Source organism: Lissotriton vulgaris, chromosome 12, assembly GCF_964263255.1.
Source record: "Lissotriton vulgaris chromosome 12, aLisVul1.2, whole genome shotgun sequence".
Taxonomy (NCBI): domain Eukaryota; kingdom Metazoa; phylum Chordata; class Amphibia; order Caudata; family Salamandridae; genus Lissotriton; species Lissotriton vulgaris.
In genome coordinates, this window is record NC_141700.1 from 387,579,680 (window position 1) to 387,595,402 (window position 15,723).

Consider the following 15,723-nt stretch of genomic DNA (forward strand, 5'->3'; position numbering starts at 1 on the left):
AGCATTGAATTGGTGCCCTAAAATGCCCTGCCTTTTGCTTCTTGTGGAGCACACCCGAAAGAGTACGTGATTCGGGGGATTGGCCGAGAATCGGCCGTAGCGCCAGCAGCAGCAGAACGACAAGGAGCCACTGGGGTCTGGAACCACAGCGAGCCACGGGAGATGGGAGCTGCCGCGATTCCGCGATTCTGCCACCTGAAGTAAATTACCTGCGATGTAATATCTTGGCGGTTCCTTGAGCTGCAAATTTGAGACTGCAATTCTGAGACTGGGGGAGGTGGCGAGATTGGCTGGGAGCTCAACCAGAGAGTACGCAGCTCTACATCCTCCATTCCTGTCCACACAAACTTGCGCATAAGCCCACCACATCACCTGGTTCACCCGATTTGACTATCCAGATTATTGCCCACCGGCCCCTATCCACCATCCCCGACGGCTCCTGTTCGCAGTGCCCGATCCATTGCCATTTGGCTTGCTTTGCCTCAGTTTGGAGGTTCGGCCAGTATTGGCGATCGCGTGTTGGTCACTTACGTAGCGAGCAGACAAGCAGGGGGGGGCTGTGCCGGTCCTTGTGGGTTCCTGGAGGAGCTCGAAACGCGGGTGTACAGAATAGCATCACTTTTGGAGATCTGAGGCGCAGTGTGTAGAGAGGTGTAGAGGTGGGAGAAAGATATCGGTCTAGCCCAACCAGTTAAATCATCCTTAAGTGTCTGTGGATATGAGATCTGGCAATCAACGTGGGGCTCTACCCAAACAGAAAAAAAAACTAAAGCGGGAGGAGAATAAGGACGTCACTACTCAACCCAAGCATAGTCAAGAACATGTAAATGAAGTCTGTCCCGGAGCCAGTGCTCCGCTAAGGGACGCAACCGAGTATAAAACTGAGTCGGGAGAGGCAGTTACATCGGCCTTAAGAAAGGAGCATCCAAATGACCAGGTCCAACTGGTGGTAGCCCCTACTATCACAGATCAAGACAACAAGGTCGTGCCACATGTCACTCATGTTATTCAGCCATCCATTAAGAGTCTTTTCCTCAATTATCAACAAAAGCAGACACAAAAACATCAAGGAAAAATAATATTAACAGTGGGCATGAAATTGTCTGTGAAATGTATCCTTCACCTTCAGTTTCATGGGGTAAAAAAGGAGCTAACCTATGTGTATTATCAGAGGCCTCCTTAGAAATAGATGAATTGAAGGAGGTCGTAGTCAGCCACAACAAGATCATTCCTGGTATGGGCAAAAAGGGGAATAGTTTTGAAAAGGCTGAAAATGTAGAAAATTTTAAAAATTATAAAAAAGCTGCAATATCATCAGAGTTTAAACTTTCTTCACAGTCTCCGGGTCAGATTGGGACAAAAGCTCTATCTCATAAAGCCCAAATTCACTTGCACAACTCTGTAGTATGTTGTACGGAGTCCATTGGGGTCGGCAGCAGTCAGGTCCCATTCGGTACTCAGATAGCTGGAAGGCAAATGGAGCAAGGTTCGGTCATCGATATCTCCTTCGGTCTAGAACAGAATTCTAGTGATGAGGTCTTTGTATTGGATCATATTGCCAAAGATATGGCGTTACTAACCATCAACATAGTATCTAGCCCAAATGATCATCTTGAGAATGATGGCAATGTAAGACCTCTCAAACTGGACCAATCAAGTATAACCTTGGAGAATAGTTTTTACTTGAATAAATCACTACTGGTTCCAGGCGTAGTTAATGGTGAAAAAGACCACTGTGCAATTGAACGAAAAAAATCCATTAAACCAGATTCAAACGATCGGTTGAACCCACTGGATTTTTCTTTGCTAACAAAATTTGATGGGAATTTTCAACCAAGACCAGAGCAAAGAGAAAATAAAACTGGTCGTGAATGTGACTTATGGGTCAATCTTCTGCACACTATGGACTCAATTACTAATGCCCTAAATTTTCATTCAGACAAATTAGATATGCAGGTTGATATTTTAGGTACATTGGCAACACATGTAGTTGGAATAGATGAAAAGTTGCACCATTTATATGATTTGATTACTAAGGTACAAAAGGACAATGAAGGTCAATTAATAACCTGTACCTGTGCTCAACTGATTGATAAAATATCAGATCTACCGGCAATTGTTAGCTCTATGGTACATGAGGTAAAATTGTTATCTGTCAGAAAAGTTCAAGGTATCGAAGAGGGTATTAATTGTTTTGGCAGACAAACTACTATCAATGACCTCATGGATGGTGGGGGACTAACACAGATAAAACAAGCTTCACATATGAAGACAGAAACAACTCAGTTAACAATGGTAAAATAAACAAGTCTCTACTGTTGCATTAAGAAATGATAAGTAAAGCGTGGAGACAAATAAATCGTTAATTGATATCGCCAAAAAACCTCAAGATAAACTGCTACCAGGAATTAGTCAAGTTCTGGGCGCAAAATACAATCCTAGGATCTTATCTAAAAGTGCAAGAAAAAGATTGAGGAAGAACCATAATAAAATCCCTTTGGGAAAAAAACTTATTAGAGATGAGGTAACCACAAACCATATAAATATCAAAGATTCCTCAAGAGTGGAAGATACTGCAAACTCTATCAAAGAATCTGGAAAAAAAAGCCCTATTTCCAATTTTTAGGCGTGTAAAAACCCCTGAACCTAAACTAAGGGATGCACAAAATGTTAATCATTTAACACAGGGTGAGGCCCCTTTTAACATGTGTCCCGAGGCTGCTCAAACAAGGGGTCCCATGTCTGATCATCTATGTGGTGAATTGGTGGAACAACTTGGAGTGCAAATTACCCCAAATGGGGAAATTGTAAACTTTATAAATCCACATGTTTCAAAAACAAAACCCTAAGCTGCTTCCTCCTGCAATCTAGCACAAAAATCCATCGAGTTGCCTGCCTCACGTCAACAGGTAGAGCTTGCATTGGACCATGTTGTTCTGAGGAAGGCACCGGTTGTTTCTATAGTTAAGGATGAAACAGAAACCTCAGTAGGACAAATTGATAAGAGGAAAGTATTCTTATGCCCTCAGTATACCACGAGAGGATAACATGATGTTCTGAACTGTGGCAATATTTTGAAGTTATTCACTGCAATTCCAGATCTGATAGACATAACATCGGAAGATCTGGAATTTGTGGAGTTCAAGATCTATTGTAATATTGAAACAACCGTGACTACTTGGCGAAGTGAGGATATTGTAAGTAAAATATTTGCCAATGCCGACACATTTGAAAAATGGGGCATTAAAGTTAGGACCATTTGTAGAACTCAATACCCAACCCTGTTGATTCCCGTTAAATCACCCAGTAGTATGATACAAACAAAGGGAATACAAAAAACTGCTCAGGGTTCACCTGTTAGAGTACTGAAAGGTGCCTCAGGTCCATCAACTGAGGTGAACATGTTGCGGGGCATTAAGATCAAGAGCTGTCAGTCAGGATCTCGAGTTTGTGTTGAACTACGGTCCACACCCAACCCAATTGAGGATTGGAGTTGGCTTCCTTCAATACTATCAAAGGCTAACTCTGCAAAGATGGGCTGAAGCCGACTTTCCTTTGAAAAAACATTTAAATCTCTAAAATGTTGTTCTTGGAACGTGAACGGTCTTAAAACTCTTCTTGAGGATCCGACTGTAATGAGTTTTCTGAACTCCTTTGATATTTTAATATTGCAGGAGACCTGGCAAATGTGTAGTGAACCTATCATTGGTTATTACGAATTTCTGAATGTGGCAACTCGTGAGGCCTCTATAGGTCGTCCTAGTGGAGGTCTCTCCATATATGTTTCCTTAAATCTTGTTGTAAAACACTTTGAGATAGACCTCCAAGTAAAATGGATTTTGTGTGGTAAATTCATTGCCAAACAATCAATTATTTTTCTAAATGTCTATTTGAGCTCAAAGAAAAAGATAACTCGATCTATTATGGGAAATGGTGAAACTGTTATATTACGACCATTTGGACTCGATGATCATTATAACTGGGGATTTCAATATGCACCTTTTTTCATATAAGAAAGGGATGGTACCATCATCCATCCTATTAGAATGGTCTAATTGTGAGTTCATAAAATATAACTTAAATATTCTTAAAGATGTTGATAATACTCCTACATTTAGTAAAAGTGTTAGTCCTTCGATAATTGATTATAGCATAATTTCGGAAAAACTTGTGAAGGCAGTCCAAAGTTATCAAGTTGTACCAAGGATCGAGAGCGACCACAACCCTCAAGTTATTACCTTTGCTTTTGCGTTCGATTATCTGCCTGAGTCAAGAATAATTAAAACAGCATCTTCCGCTTTCAATCTAAAAAGGCTCATATGGAATGATAAAATTAAAAAGGATATCTTAGAACTTCTAGCTGGCCTTATTGTTGATTTGCAAGATGTGATATCCAAGGGTAAAAGTCCGGTAGATCTTTGGCCCTGTTTATGTACTGCGCTTTTGTCAAATTTTCTACTTTAAACTCTACAGGTGGTAAGACGTTTACTCAAAGGAACGCAGGATGGTTTTCCCCTCGCGTAAAATATCTTAAGAGTAAACTCAATAAAACCATAAGATTGCTATATAGGAAAGCTAATGGGTCCACTTGTGCTGTGGTAGCTCAACAAATCAGACAATTAAAAAAGGTTTACAGGAATGAAATTTGGAAGTCCAAACAAGCCTATTATGAACCAATTTGGTCCAAATTACATCATGCCTGCAAATCGAAGGACCCTAGGCTCTTCTGGAGTTTAATCAATAATTTAGAAAATGGAAACAATAGAAGCAAAATATTGACAAATCAACTTGGGTGTCTTTTCTAAAAAATACTAAAATGGTTCAATTAGGCCCTCAGTTTCTTTATGGCAAAACTATTCTTATGCGTAATAATTGTCCAGAGATAACCGAAATATTGGGGCTTTTTCCAACAAATACCTCGGTTATTGAGCCATGGACGGTTGACAAAGTAAAAAAAGTAGTACATAGGATTCGATCAAATGGTGCGCCTAGGCCCAACGGAATGCCAAATGCTATATTTAAAGCTACCTTGAAGGATTGGCCAGAGGTTCTTACCTCCCTGTTTAATGATGTACTTAGAACCGGTAAAATTCCTGATTCTTGGCAGGTTAGTATCGTTCAACCAATTTACAAAAGTGGCCCCCAAGATAACCCAGCAAACTATAGATTAATAGCCCTAACTGATGTTGATGCTAAAATATTCGCAACCTGCCTGTAAGAGGAATTGGAATTATGGGCCTCAAAAGAAAAACTGATACCAAATTTACAAACCGGCTTTAGAAAGGGAGAATCAACCTACTCAAATTTAGTTTTATTAACACTATTAGGCGAAAGATCTAAAATTAGGAACCAAAATCTTTATATATTTTTTATTGATTTAAAGGCCGCTTTCGATTCTGTGCCCCGGGACATATTATGGTCAAAATTATATGATTGGGGAATATCCAACACACTTTTAAAAATGATTAAAATGCTATATTCAGATACTTGGGTCCAGATCAAAGTAGGCGATGGTAGACATACAACCTGACGCCTGGAAACAAACACCGGCTTGAAACAAGGTTGTGTTTTGGCCCCTTGCCTTTTTAATCTTTTTATGTCTGATCTCCCTGCCCATTTTAAAGATATTAATGCTCATTCCCCTTCTGTGATGGGCCAAGAGATTAAATATTTACAATATGCTGACAACACTATTTTATTAAGTCATACAGGTATTGGCCTTAAAAGATTAATAGATTCTTTTAATGTTTATGTTAAAAGGAATGGTCTAAAAATAAATATAAAAAAACTAAAATAATGACCATGGGAGGTAAACTAGGTGTTAAAGAATGGAATATCAACGGTATGGTTGTTGACTGTGTAAAAACTTATAAATACTTTGGTATTACATATGATCACAATTTATCTTTCAGGAAACATTTTAACAACCTAGAATCTAAAGTCTCATCTCATACATTTGCCTTTAGAAAATTGAGGGATAAGTTACTATGCCCAAATCATGACCATTTGATGAAGGCCATGAAAGCGAAGTTAATTCCATCATTGGACTATGGTTCTGTTATTTTTTGGGGCAAAGATGTGAAACTTTTAGATGATATTGAAATAAGATCATATAAATCGGTTTTTAGAATCCCAAAAAACATCAGTCTAGCAAATGTTAGACTGGAATTTTAATTGAAGTAACAGTGTCTTGTTAGCCAATCTACATTTTTAAAATCTTTATTGTTATTATCCAGATTGGAGGAAGGCTCGTTGGCTAACCTTTGTTGGCTTGAGATCCAAATAGGGGTCTATTCGGGAAGCTGGTGAACTTATGTTTGCATGTCTTTGATTGTCCGAACTTAGAGGATGAAACAAGGTGCAAAATGGTTTTCAAGGAAACAATCAATCAATCAGCAGCCCTTTTGTCTTGTATAACGGACAAAGACGATTTAAGGGAAAAAAAACATCTTTGGTCAATAGCAAACTCTTTTACTAACCTGTATCCCCAGCCTTACCTGCAATTTTACTTAAAACCTTATATTAACAATACATTTATGCTGTTACGGTTTGGGAGATACCCAACCAAAGATGGAATCCCAAAATGGGAAAAAAACTGGCCTCTAATGTCTGTAGATTATGTGGTAAGAATGAAGAAACTCTACCGCATATTGTAACTTTGTGCCCAAAACTGCTTATTGAACGAAAGATGTTTTTAAAACCGTTTTTTAAGGAAATGGGAGTAAGAACCTGCAGAACTGCAATCCTTGTATGTCTAAGAGGTATTACAGCTAGATTATTTCATCAATTTGTCAAGTATATCTTTATAGCTGAAACAAAACTATGTAAGGAAGACACTGCAACCGATGAAATCCATGTAATGAATGCTATCTAAAATGTCAATGACTCTACAATAGTAAATGTTTTTAGGGATCACGGGGGAATTTTATAGAAACTTTTTAATTTAATTGTTACAAATGTATCACCTCATTTTATAGATAACATCTGCTGCTAGCACATGATTTTCTAAATCTATGGTGTTACATGCTTGCCATCATTAGTATTTGATTTAGTAAATACAAGTCGAGGTACAACCTTAGGCGCTCGCATTTTGCACTTTAATAAGTAATGCCTCTAATGCTGTTGCCACGAAGTTCATCAAATCAGCTCGGGGGATGGTATACTACATTTATTTTAAGTTTAAAATGGTTTTATCAGAATTCTTTGCTTCTCATCCAAAGTATTTGATTTGAAATTAGAGTGCACATTGCACTTTATTTACCATTTGTCTGCTAAATTGTTTATTGTCAACTCGTTGCACTTTATTTAACTTTTGTTGCTAAATTTTTCAATGTCCCTCATCCTACTACAGTTGAATTAAGTATGTATATGAGCGTTGGCTAGTCTCTTTTCCGCACTGGTTCTGTGTTTTTATCGTTTTTCTTGAATCAGGTTGTAAATTGAATTTGCTCTCTGCATTTTGTAATGGCTTTAATTAATCAACAAATAAACTTACTTACTTACTTACTTAGACCTAGTAATTTCTTTTTCTTTTAATGTTTTACTCACAGGAATTGGCAAAGACAAGAGCATCTTTCTAACACTTATGTATCTCAGCACCCTTATGGCTCAGCCTAGGCTCAGTTCAGATCTTGTTCCACTGAGAAACAGAACAACCTAGAAAAGTAGGTTTATGGACCCTCACACACCCTATTGGTGTAATACTTCATCATCTGGTTTCACTCGGGTCCCTATAAACTAGGGTGGGCTCAGCCATATTCCAGGGTGCTCTTTGAATATTTACCAGCCTGGTGTCAGAAGTAGGAGGTGGGAACTTAATTAGGCCAGATCTCATAAATGTTCAGCACCTGGCATCTGGGCGCTGTGACTGCAGCAAATATAATGTTTTCTAGGTGCATATTTGGATTAAATAGCATACCAAGGCTTCTAGCAGGGGGATCACATTTCATTGTTCGGTGAGAATAGATAGATAGGCTGAATAGTGGCACCAAAAAAGTATAGCAAAAGGGGGTAAAGTGCTGTCTAATGATGGACAGTGCTTACACAATCTGAACTATCCAAGTGGATTAAAGGGAATGGCAATCAAGATTTGTATGCTATAGGCACAAGGGTGATATGAAAAGTGCAATTTGCTTATAATGTTGACTAGCGAGGTGCTGAAGAGGGAAAAGAGAGGCTTAAGATTGTCCCTTAGGGTGCACCAATAGTATATCGCGAATTTCAGGTGCATCCTGGTCCAGAGAAGAATTGGTTGGATAGGTAAGAATACATACATTCTGAGACAGTAATATCAAGTGTGGGAAGTCCTGCAAGTAAGGTGAAACAGTCATTTGGGTTCAGAAAAGCTGAAAATATGACTAAAGTAAGGTCATATGGCATGCTGTGCTAAGATGGTGAATATCAATACATTAGCAAGATCAGTATTATTCCAGTAAAATTCGAAAACCTTGTCTTCCAACCGCACAGACACGTAGGCAATACAAACTGATGTGTCTCCTACGGTCAGCAGTTCACCAAAGAGTAATCAAGAGCAGTTGATAGACAGATAACCACTTAGGAGATGTTTGTGACAGATAACAAAATAATAATTAAAAATAAGCCAATGGGCTTTCTTTGTTGCATCTGTGGAAAGAAACATAGATAAAAATAGCGCAGCTGCCAAAAATGAACCTATACAATTGCTACCATAACCATCAAAACCCAACATTTGATTCTGTCTTTTCTAACTTGAAAATGGATCTTGATAGTTGCCTAAAAGGCAGATGTTGCATTTACATGTACACAATTTCTAGAACCTCACTCCAACCTTTATAATGTCCCCAGCACCCAGGTTACCCAGATGGTGGTGCACCATTTCGATAAAAATGTATAAACCAACTGACACAATCTTGTTACTTGGTTCTTTGTTTTTACACACACTATCCGTATTTAAATTATATTCAACAGTGTAATGCACATTCCTGCATACAGTTGTCATTATGCAATTTTCACAAACCATGCACTCTTAACCGCAATGAGTAAGGCAAGGTACAAGATCACTCACCACATGACGGTCAAAGTGTAGAGTACTATGTGAACTGGCTAAGTCCCAGCACATTGCATTAAGATCAGCAGCGGCTCCTCCATTGTAAATACCATTTTATTTTCTGCTTCTCATGCTGTGAGAAAGCAAAATGCAGGAGTATGCCTGGTTGGGGGCTGGCGGGTAGATATGCCTGGGTGGGGGTTTCGGGGTGGAGTGGCTTGCACCACTTTCAGTGCCCTGACTGCTTGGTCAGCCTGGGACCGACCAAAGTAGTCATGCACAATCTACATTTTCTCTATGGAGTCTGCATGGAGCCTATATAGAGAAAATGTCCCCCCCTACAAGTGCCCGGCTGGGCGCTGCCCGGGACTTCCCACCAATCACAATGCTGCCATTGCAGCATTGTGATTGGCTACAGGAGGGGAGAGAGCATGCCTGTTCCGGTTCCGAACCACCCAGAAGCAGAGGCGGCACCGGACCGGGATCAGGTACGTTTTATTTTTATTTTTTAAATCTCTCCCCCCTCGCGGTAACACCCGCGTGAGACAACCACCCCACCCCCTCACCCCTATAAGAATTGCGAGCCACGACTGGGAGCACTGGCTGCAGGCAGGCACTGTGCAGGGGCAGGAAGGCATGCAAGCACAGTTAGGGGATGCTTCGTAGGCAGGCAGTCTTGGTCGGGATATCTGTTGAATCGGAAGAGACTGTACTGTTTACTGGTGGGAAATGGTGCATACCTCAGGATAGTGGGGGTGCCAGATTCTGGTTAAATAGGCTGGTGTATTATGGACTGGTCAAACCGCTGCTTTGAAGGGACTGGTGTGTACTGGGCGATGGTTCACCTTTTATGCAGCGGTGTACTGGCGGCGGGGTGGGGGGGGTAGCTCTGATAGTTGGGGCAACTCGGAAGAGACTGTACAGGGAGATTCCCTGCTGTCTGAACACACAGTGGCGTGCCGCGCGGGATTGTTCAGTTGTAGTACTGGGAGGAACTGGGGTGCACTATGAGTGACAGCACGTGTAGTTACGTAAGACACTGGTGTGCAAGTCAAGATAACCCCGCTCTTTCTGAGGGACTTGGTGTACTGGTGGAGATTTCCCTGGTGGAAGTAAAAGTACCGACTTGTACCATCAGGGAAAGCTCTGCTGGTTTGGACTAGAGACACAAGTGTACTGAGCGGGAAGTCCAATGCTTCCTGTGACTGAAGTGCTACTGGCTGGAACTGATCGACGCAACAGTGCCTGTCCATACAGAACATGCTCTGAAGTGTGCTTGCTGCAGGGGTGAGCAGGTATCTGAGAGGCAGAGAACAGCCTGAAAAATGCAGTAGCTTGTTTAATAGCGTCTACAGAGAAAGGGCACATCACATGCGCTATGCAGGTCAGCCGTAGAAACCTTTCTATGCAGCTCAGACGAGGCTAATGGCATTATCGCATCCGCACACTAATTCTTTGAGTGAATAACTGTGACAAAGCATCTCAAAAAATGTTTTTATCTCTTAAATGTCTCATTCATGCATTCATGGTACGAGGGCCTTGTCAGCCAATATAAATCATAACATAGGTTTTCCCACTGACCTTGATGAAATGTGCTCACAAGGACCAGGAAGCATGAAGCAAATACTAGCGGAGGGCAGGAGACTCAATTGCCTCACTTTTCGGTCCACTTTCTAGAAACACTACCACATTCATAAACATACACAGAATATGCCGTAGGATGTTAGCTCTGGGCCAGGCCAGGACAGCGGAGACTTTCCCGTGCAGGCATGGTCTAACTCTAGAGGCAGCTGTGGTGTAGCATGCAGTGGGTGCCGGCACAGGCAGTAATGATGCAACAGTTTGCGGCACAGCCATGCGGTGGTTGCAGGCAGATTCGAACAAGCTTCAGAAAGTCATGGATGGGGGCAGATATTCTAAGTGCTCTGTGCAAGAAGTCCTCGGCTGAATATTTTGCAAGCAGGTGTCCTCTTTGCACTTATGGTGCAGGCAGGTACTGCCAGGCAGCAGTTGTGAATCAGGGATGCATAGTATGAGTGCAGGCAAGCATGTTGAAGGGAAAGATGCAGAGCACCTCCCTGCACGAAACAGGCAGATTGGTGTGCTGGCCATCTTGCTATGTTGTGCAACAGCAGGTGTGCACCGGTACACGCAGCTGTGGTGCGGACAGGCATGCGCAGGGCACGGTGCAGAAGTGTATAACATTTCTGTATGTCACTACTTTAAAGAGTAGTCTTCGGTGCCGAAGCCCCTCCTGACAGTGCATGGATGTCTGCAGGGTCACCAGTTCTGGCAGGGAGGGGCAGAGCAGGGCACCATGTAAAGCTTGCTGATCGGTCGGGGTTTTCTATTAACAGGAATTGCCCACAGTGAAGGACAAGCAGGGCCCCCCAGAATGGGTGTGAATGGGAGTTGGGGAGGGGAGGACACAGTTAAAGGAATGGCTGCACAGTGATCTCTCCCATACACTGGGGGCTCACAGCAGCAATCAGCCGTTTCTTTGTCACACGCAGCTGAAACACCTCATATCACACTGCAAAGCGAGACATGATCGGTTCTAAAACATGACTTTTAGTGGAAACCTTCGGACGCAAGTATGTAGGTCAACGTATTTCAGAACCTCAGCAGCACACTGAAACCATGGTAGAGACAATTAACTGCACAGGATCACACAGCCAGTTAGCGCTGGAATGCAAAAGTTCCATCTGTGCCTGTCTAAAGTCTCTATCTGCCCATTTGCAGTTGTGCCATTACAACAATATCCTTTATGTTTGATGATCCCACGTTGCTGTGAGTGTAATCCAATAAAGCAGGGACCAATCTGAGCTGTGCCCTATGTTTTACAACCACTGGAGGTAGATTAGTCAGTAGCATAGATCTCAGTTTTCAACTGCCTCTGCAAAGAAATTGGAAAAATGCTTAATGGTTGGAAATATAATCGCTGTTTATTACCTGTTGCCTATTGATCCTTGCTTCAGTTTGCTATTTGCATCTTTGCTCTTGCTCGTTGATGTCTGCGTAGGATATTTTGAGTACTGTGTTTTTGCTCTTAAAGGAACTGTGCTATAATAATCACATTACATATGATTATGAAGGACGTGGAAAACAAATGCTAATTTTTATATTTATATGGAGGATGAAGGGATTTTTTCACTGAGTTATTGCAAGGGTTTATTCTTTCACTTGTGACTCCATAGTCCATACAACATTTTGAGCCTAGCCTCTTTGGATAAATTGCATTGAGTGAATCGAAGTGGAATACATGAATAGTCCGGGATTATACTCAATTTCTGGTACAGATTTGTCCATTATTGATAGACACTCTGGGAACTTGGATAAATGGAGCTAATTTTCCTGAAGCTCTTTGTCTAAATATAATAAGTGGTCAAAGGCGGTACATGGAAATTGATTCACATGACGCTGGTGTTCATGAAGCGATACCAAAGGGGATGAGGGACGGAGCGTTTGAGCAAATCAAACACTCGCCCCCAGTCAACTGATCTGGGTTTAATCCATCATCATTCTTTAGCTCACTCCACCACACCAGTTCAGACATGGCCATATGCACATTAGTCTGACCCTGTGACTCATGGGAACAGTCCAGCCCGAACTGCCAAGCAAAGTCTTCCCTGGACTGGAAACAAGCAACCTGGGACCGGTTTCTGGCTATTCAGCCGTCATCAGCCAGGCTAGCTTGAATCCAGTGGCAAAATGAGCAAGGGACCAACGTCTGGTCATACACTGCCAACTTAGGGCGAAGAAAGAGATGAAAACAGAAAATCAATTTAAGGAAATAGTGTCATCATATTGATGTACAGCACTTCACTGTAAATGAATGTATTTATTGTATAGTTAAAACCATTACAAGTGTATCAGTGTGTTCAAAAGTTAATATGATAACATCAGTGAATGCAAAGATTGTCCTCTATCGCTCATAAAAATTGGTAATTTCTTATCTGGTAAATAATTCAATTGCATTGCTTTATTAACATTCCTACTTCATCAAATTTGCTTGAAAATGCACCGTTCATCAACTCTTTTTAAAAAAGAATTCTTAGGGGGAAACCCCCCCTGAACCCTCCGTAGGTTGTTCAGGGTCGCTCGCTGCGCTCGCTTGCCGCCGTACAGGACAGCAATAATTTTACGCCTCATCACTTTCAAATGTCCCCAGCCACCACTGATTTACATGACCAGTTCGAAGTGGAATACGTGCATAGTCAGGGATTATACTCAATTCCTGGTACAGATTTTTCCATTATTGATAGACACTCTTGGAACTTGGATAAATGGAGCTAATTCTCCAGAAGCTATTTGTCTAAAAAAAATAAGTGGTCAAAGGCGGTACATGAAAATTGATTCACATGACGCTGGTGTTCATGGAGCAATACCAAAGGGGATGATGGACGGAGCGTTTGAGCAAATCAAACACTCACCCCAGTCAACTGATCTGAGTTTAATCCATCATAATTCTTTAGGTCATTCTACCACCCCAGTTCAGACATGGCCATATGCAAATCAGTCTGACCCTGTGCCTCAACAATCAATCAATCATAGTACTTGTAAAGCGCGCTACTTACCCGTGAGAGTCTCAAGGCACTGAGGGGAGGGGGGTGCCGCTACTGCTCAAAGAGCCAGGTCTTGAGGAGTCTTCTGAAGGTGAGTAGGTCTTGGGTCTGCCGTAGGTGGGTAGGGAGGCTGTCGTGGATGTCAGTGACCTTGTGGTGGAAGAAGATGGCCAGTGAGTCACACAGTTCTTGTGAGGGTGGGATGTTGTTGGCGTTGGCGCTGGGGTAGGAGAGTTCTTTTACGATGCTGAAGAGCTCTTTGCTGTCATGTGCGTTGTTATCCAGGCAGTCTTTGAAGGAGGATCTCTTTGCTAATATGATGAGGTGGTGATGTCTGCGGGTGGCGTCCTTGTGGGCTGCGTGGTTGTCCAGTGTGCGTTCATGGAGCCATTTCTTCTCCAGTTTCCGGCATGCGTGTTTGGAGGTCTGGAGCTCGTTGGTGAACCAGGTGGCTCTCTTGCTGGTGTGGCTGTTGGAGGGTTTCTTGAGTGGGGCGAGGGTGTTGGCTCAGTCATCGATCTACTGTCTGAGGTTGTGGGCTGCGGGGTCTCGGTTGGTGGGGTCGGTGGGTGGGTTCTGGGCAAGGGTGGTGATCAGCTGGTCTTCGGTAACTTTGCTCCAGCAGCGGCGAGGCAGCTGTTGGGTGCGGTGGTTCGTGGTTGGTTTCTTGAAGGTGAAATGGATGCAGCGGTGGTCGGTCCAGTGGAGTTCAGTGGTGTGGTCGAAGGCGACCTGGGTGCTTGTGGAGAAGATGGGGTCCAGCGAGTGGCTGACGGCGTGGGTGGGTGCGGTGACGAGTTGTCTGAGGCCGGGGTTGGTGAGGTTGTCGATCAGCGTGGCGGAGTTGGCGTTGTCATTGTTCTCGTGGTGGAAGTTCAGGTACCCGAGGAGGATGTAGTCCGTGGAAGCGAGTGCGTGGGTGCTGGTGAGGTCGGCGAGGTCGGCGTTCGAGTCGCTGAACTGAGCCCAGAGTCCCGGGGGTCTGTAGACGAGTGTTCCTCTGAGGGTGGTGTTGGAGTTGGTTTGAATCCGGAAATGCAGGTGTTCGCCAGTGTTGAGGGTGTTGTCTGCGTGGGTGGTGACTTTGAGGGTGGACTTGTGGACGAGGGCTACTCCTCCTCCAATTCCGTTGGCGCGATCCCTGCGGGTGATCTTGTAGCCATCCGGGATGGCTATGGCGATGTCGGGCGCTGAGGAGTCGTTCCACCAGGTCTCGGTTAGGAAGGCCACACCTGGGGCAGAGGTATCGAGTAGATCCCAGAGCTTGACGGCGTGTTTGCGTGCGGAGCAGGTGTTGAGGAATATGCAGCGGAGGTGGTTGGGTCCAGTCCTTGGAGGTTTGGTGGCTCTATCGCAGGTGGAGCTGCAGGTGCGGCAGGAGAAGGGTCCGTGGGTCTGATTCGGGGCAGCCTGGAAGCAGGTGTGGTTTTGGCTGGCGTTGAGTGCGTGGAGGGTACTGGCATCGTAGTGGAGTCTGGTGTTGTGGCGTTTGAGGGGTCCAGGGGTTCTGGCGCTGGGCGCAGTCAAGGCGCAGATGGGCGCAGACGGGCGCAGATGGGCTGGCTGCGTGGTGCACCAAGCATCCAGCAAGCCCGTGGCGCAGTGTCCGGCATATATGGAGAGGTGGGAGTGAGGAGTAGCTGGGAGGCGGGAGGCGGGAGCAGGAAATGGGCAGGGGGCAGGGAAACAATGGGACAGAAAGCAGAATGGGGCGCAAAGAGGGGGAAAACAGTGGCACAGAGGGCAAAAACGGGGCTTGACAGGGGAAAAACGAGTAGCACAGAGTTAAAAACGGGGCACACAGAGGGGGAAAAACAGTGGCACAGAAAGCGAAAACTGGCCACACAGAGGGGGAAAACAGTGGCAAAGAGGGCAAAAACGGGGCACAACAGAGGGAAACACGAGTGGCACAGAAGCAAAAACGGGGCACACAGAGGGGGAAAACAGTAGCACAGAGAGCACAAACGGGGTGCAGAAACGGGGGTAGAGTACACTTACCTGTGGGTACTGGGCAGCGGCAGCAGGGGCACACAGGCGGAGCTGCGTGGAGGGGGAGTGACCTACTTACTAGGAGGGTCAGGAGTCGCTCACCTCACCGTGCAGCATCCGGCATATATGGGGAGGTGGGAGGGA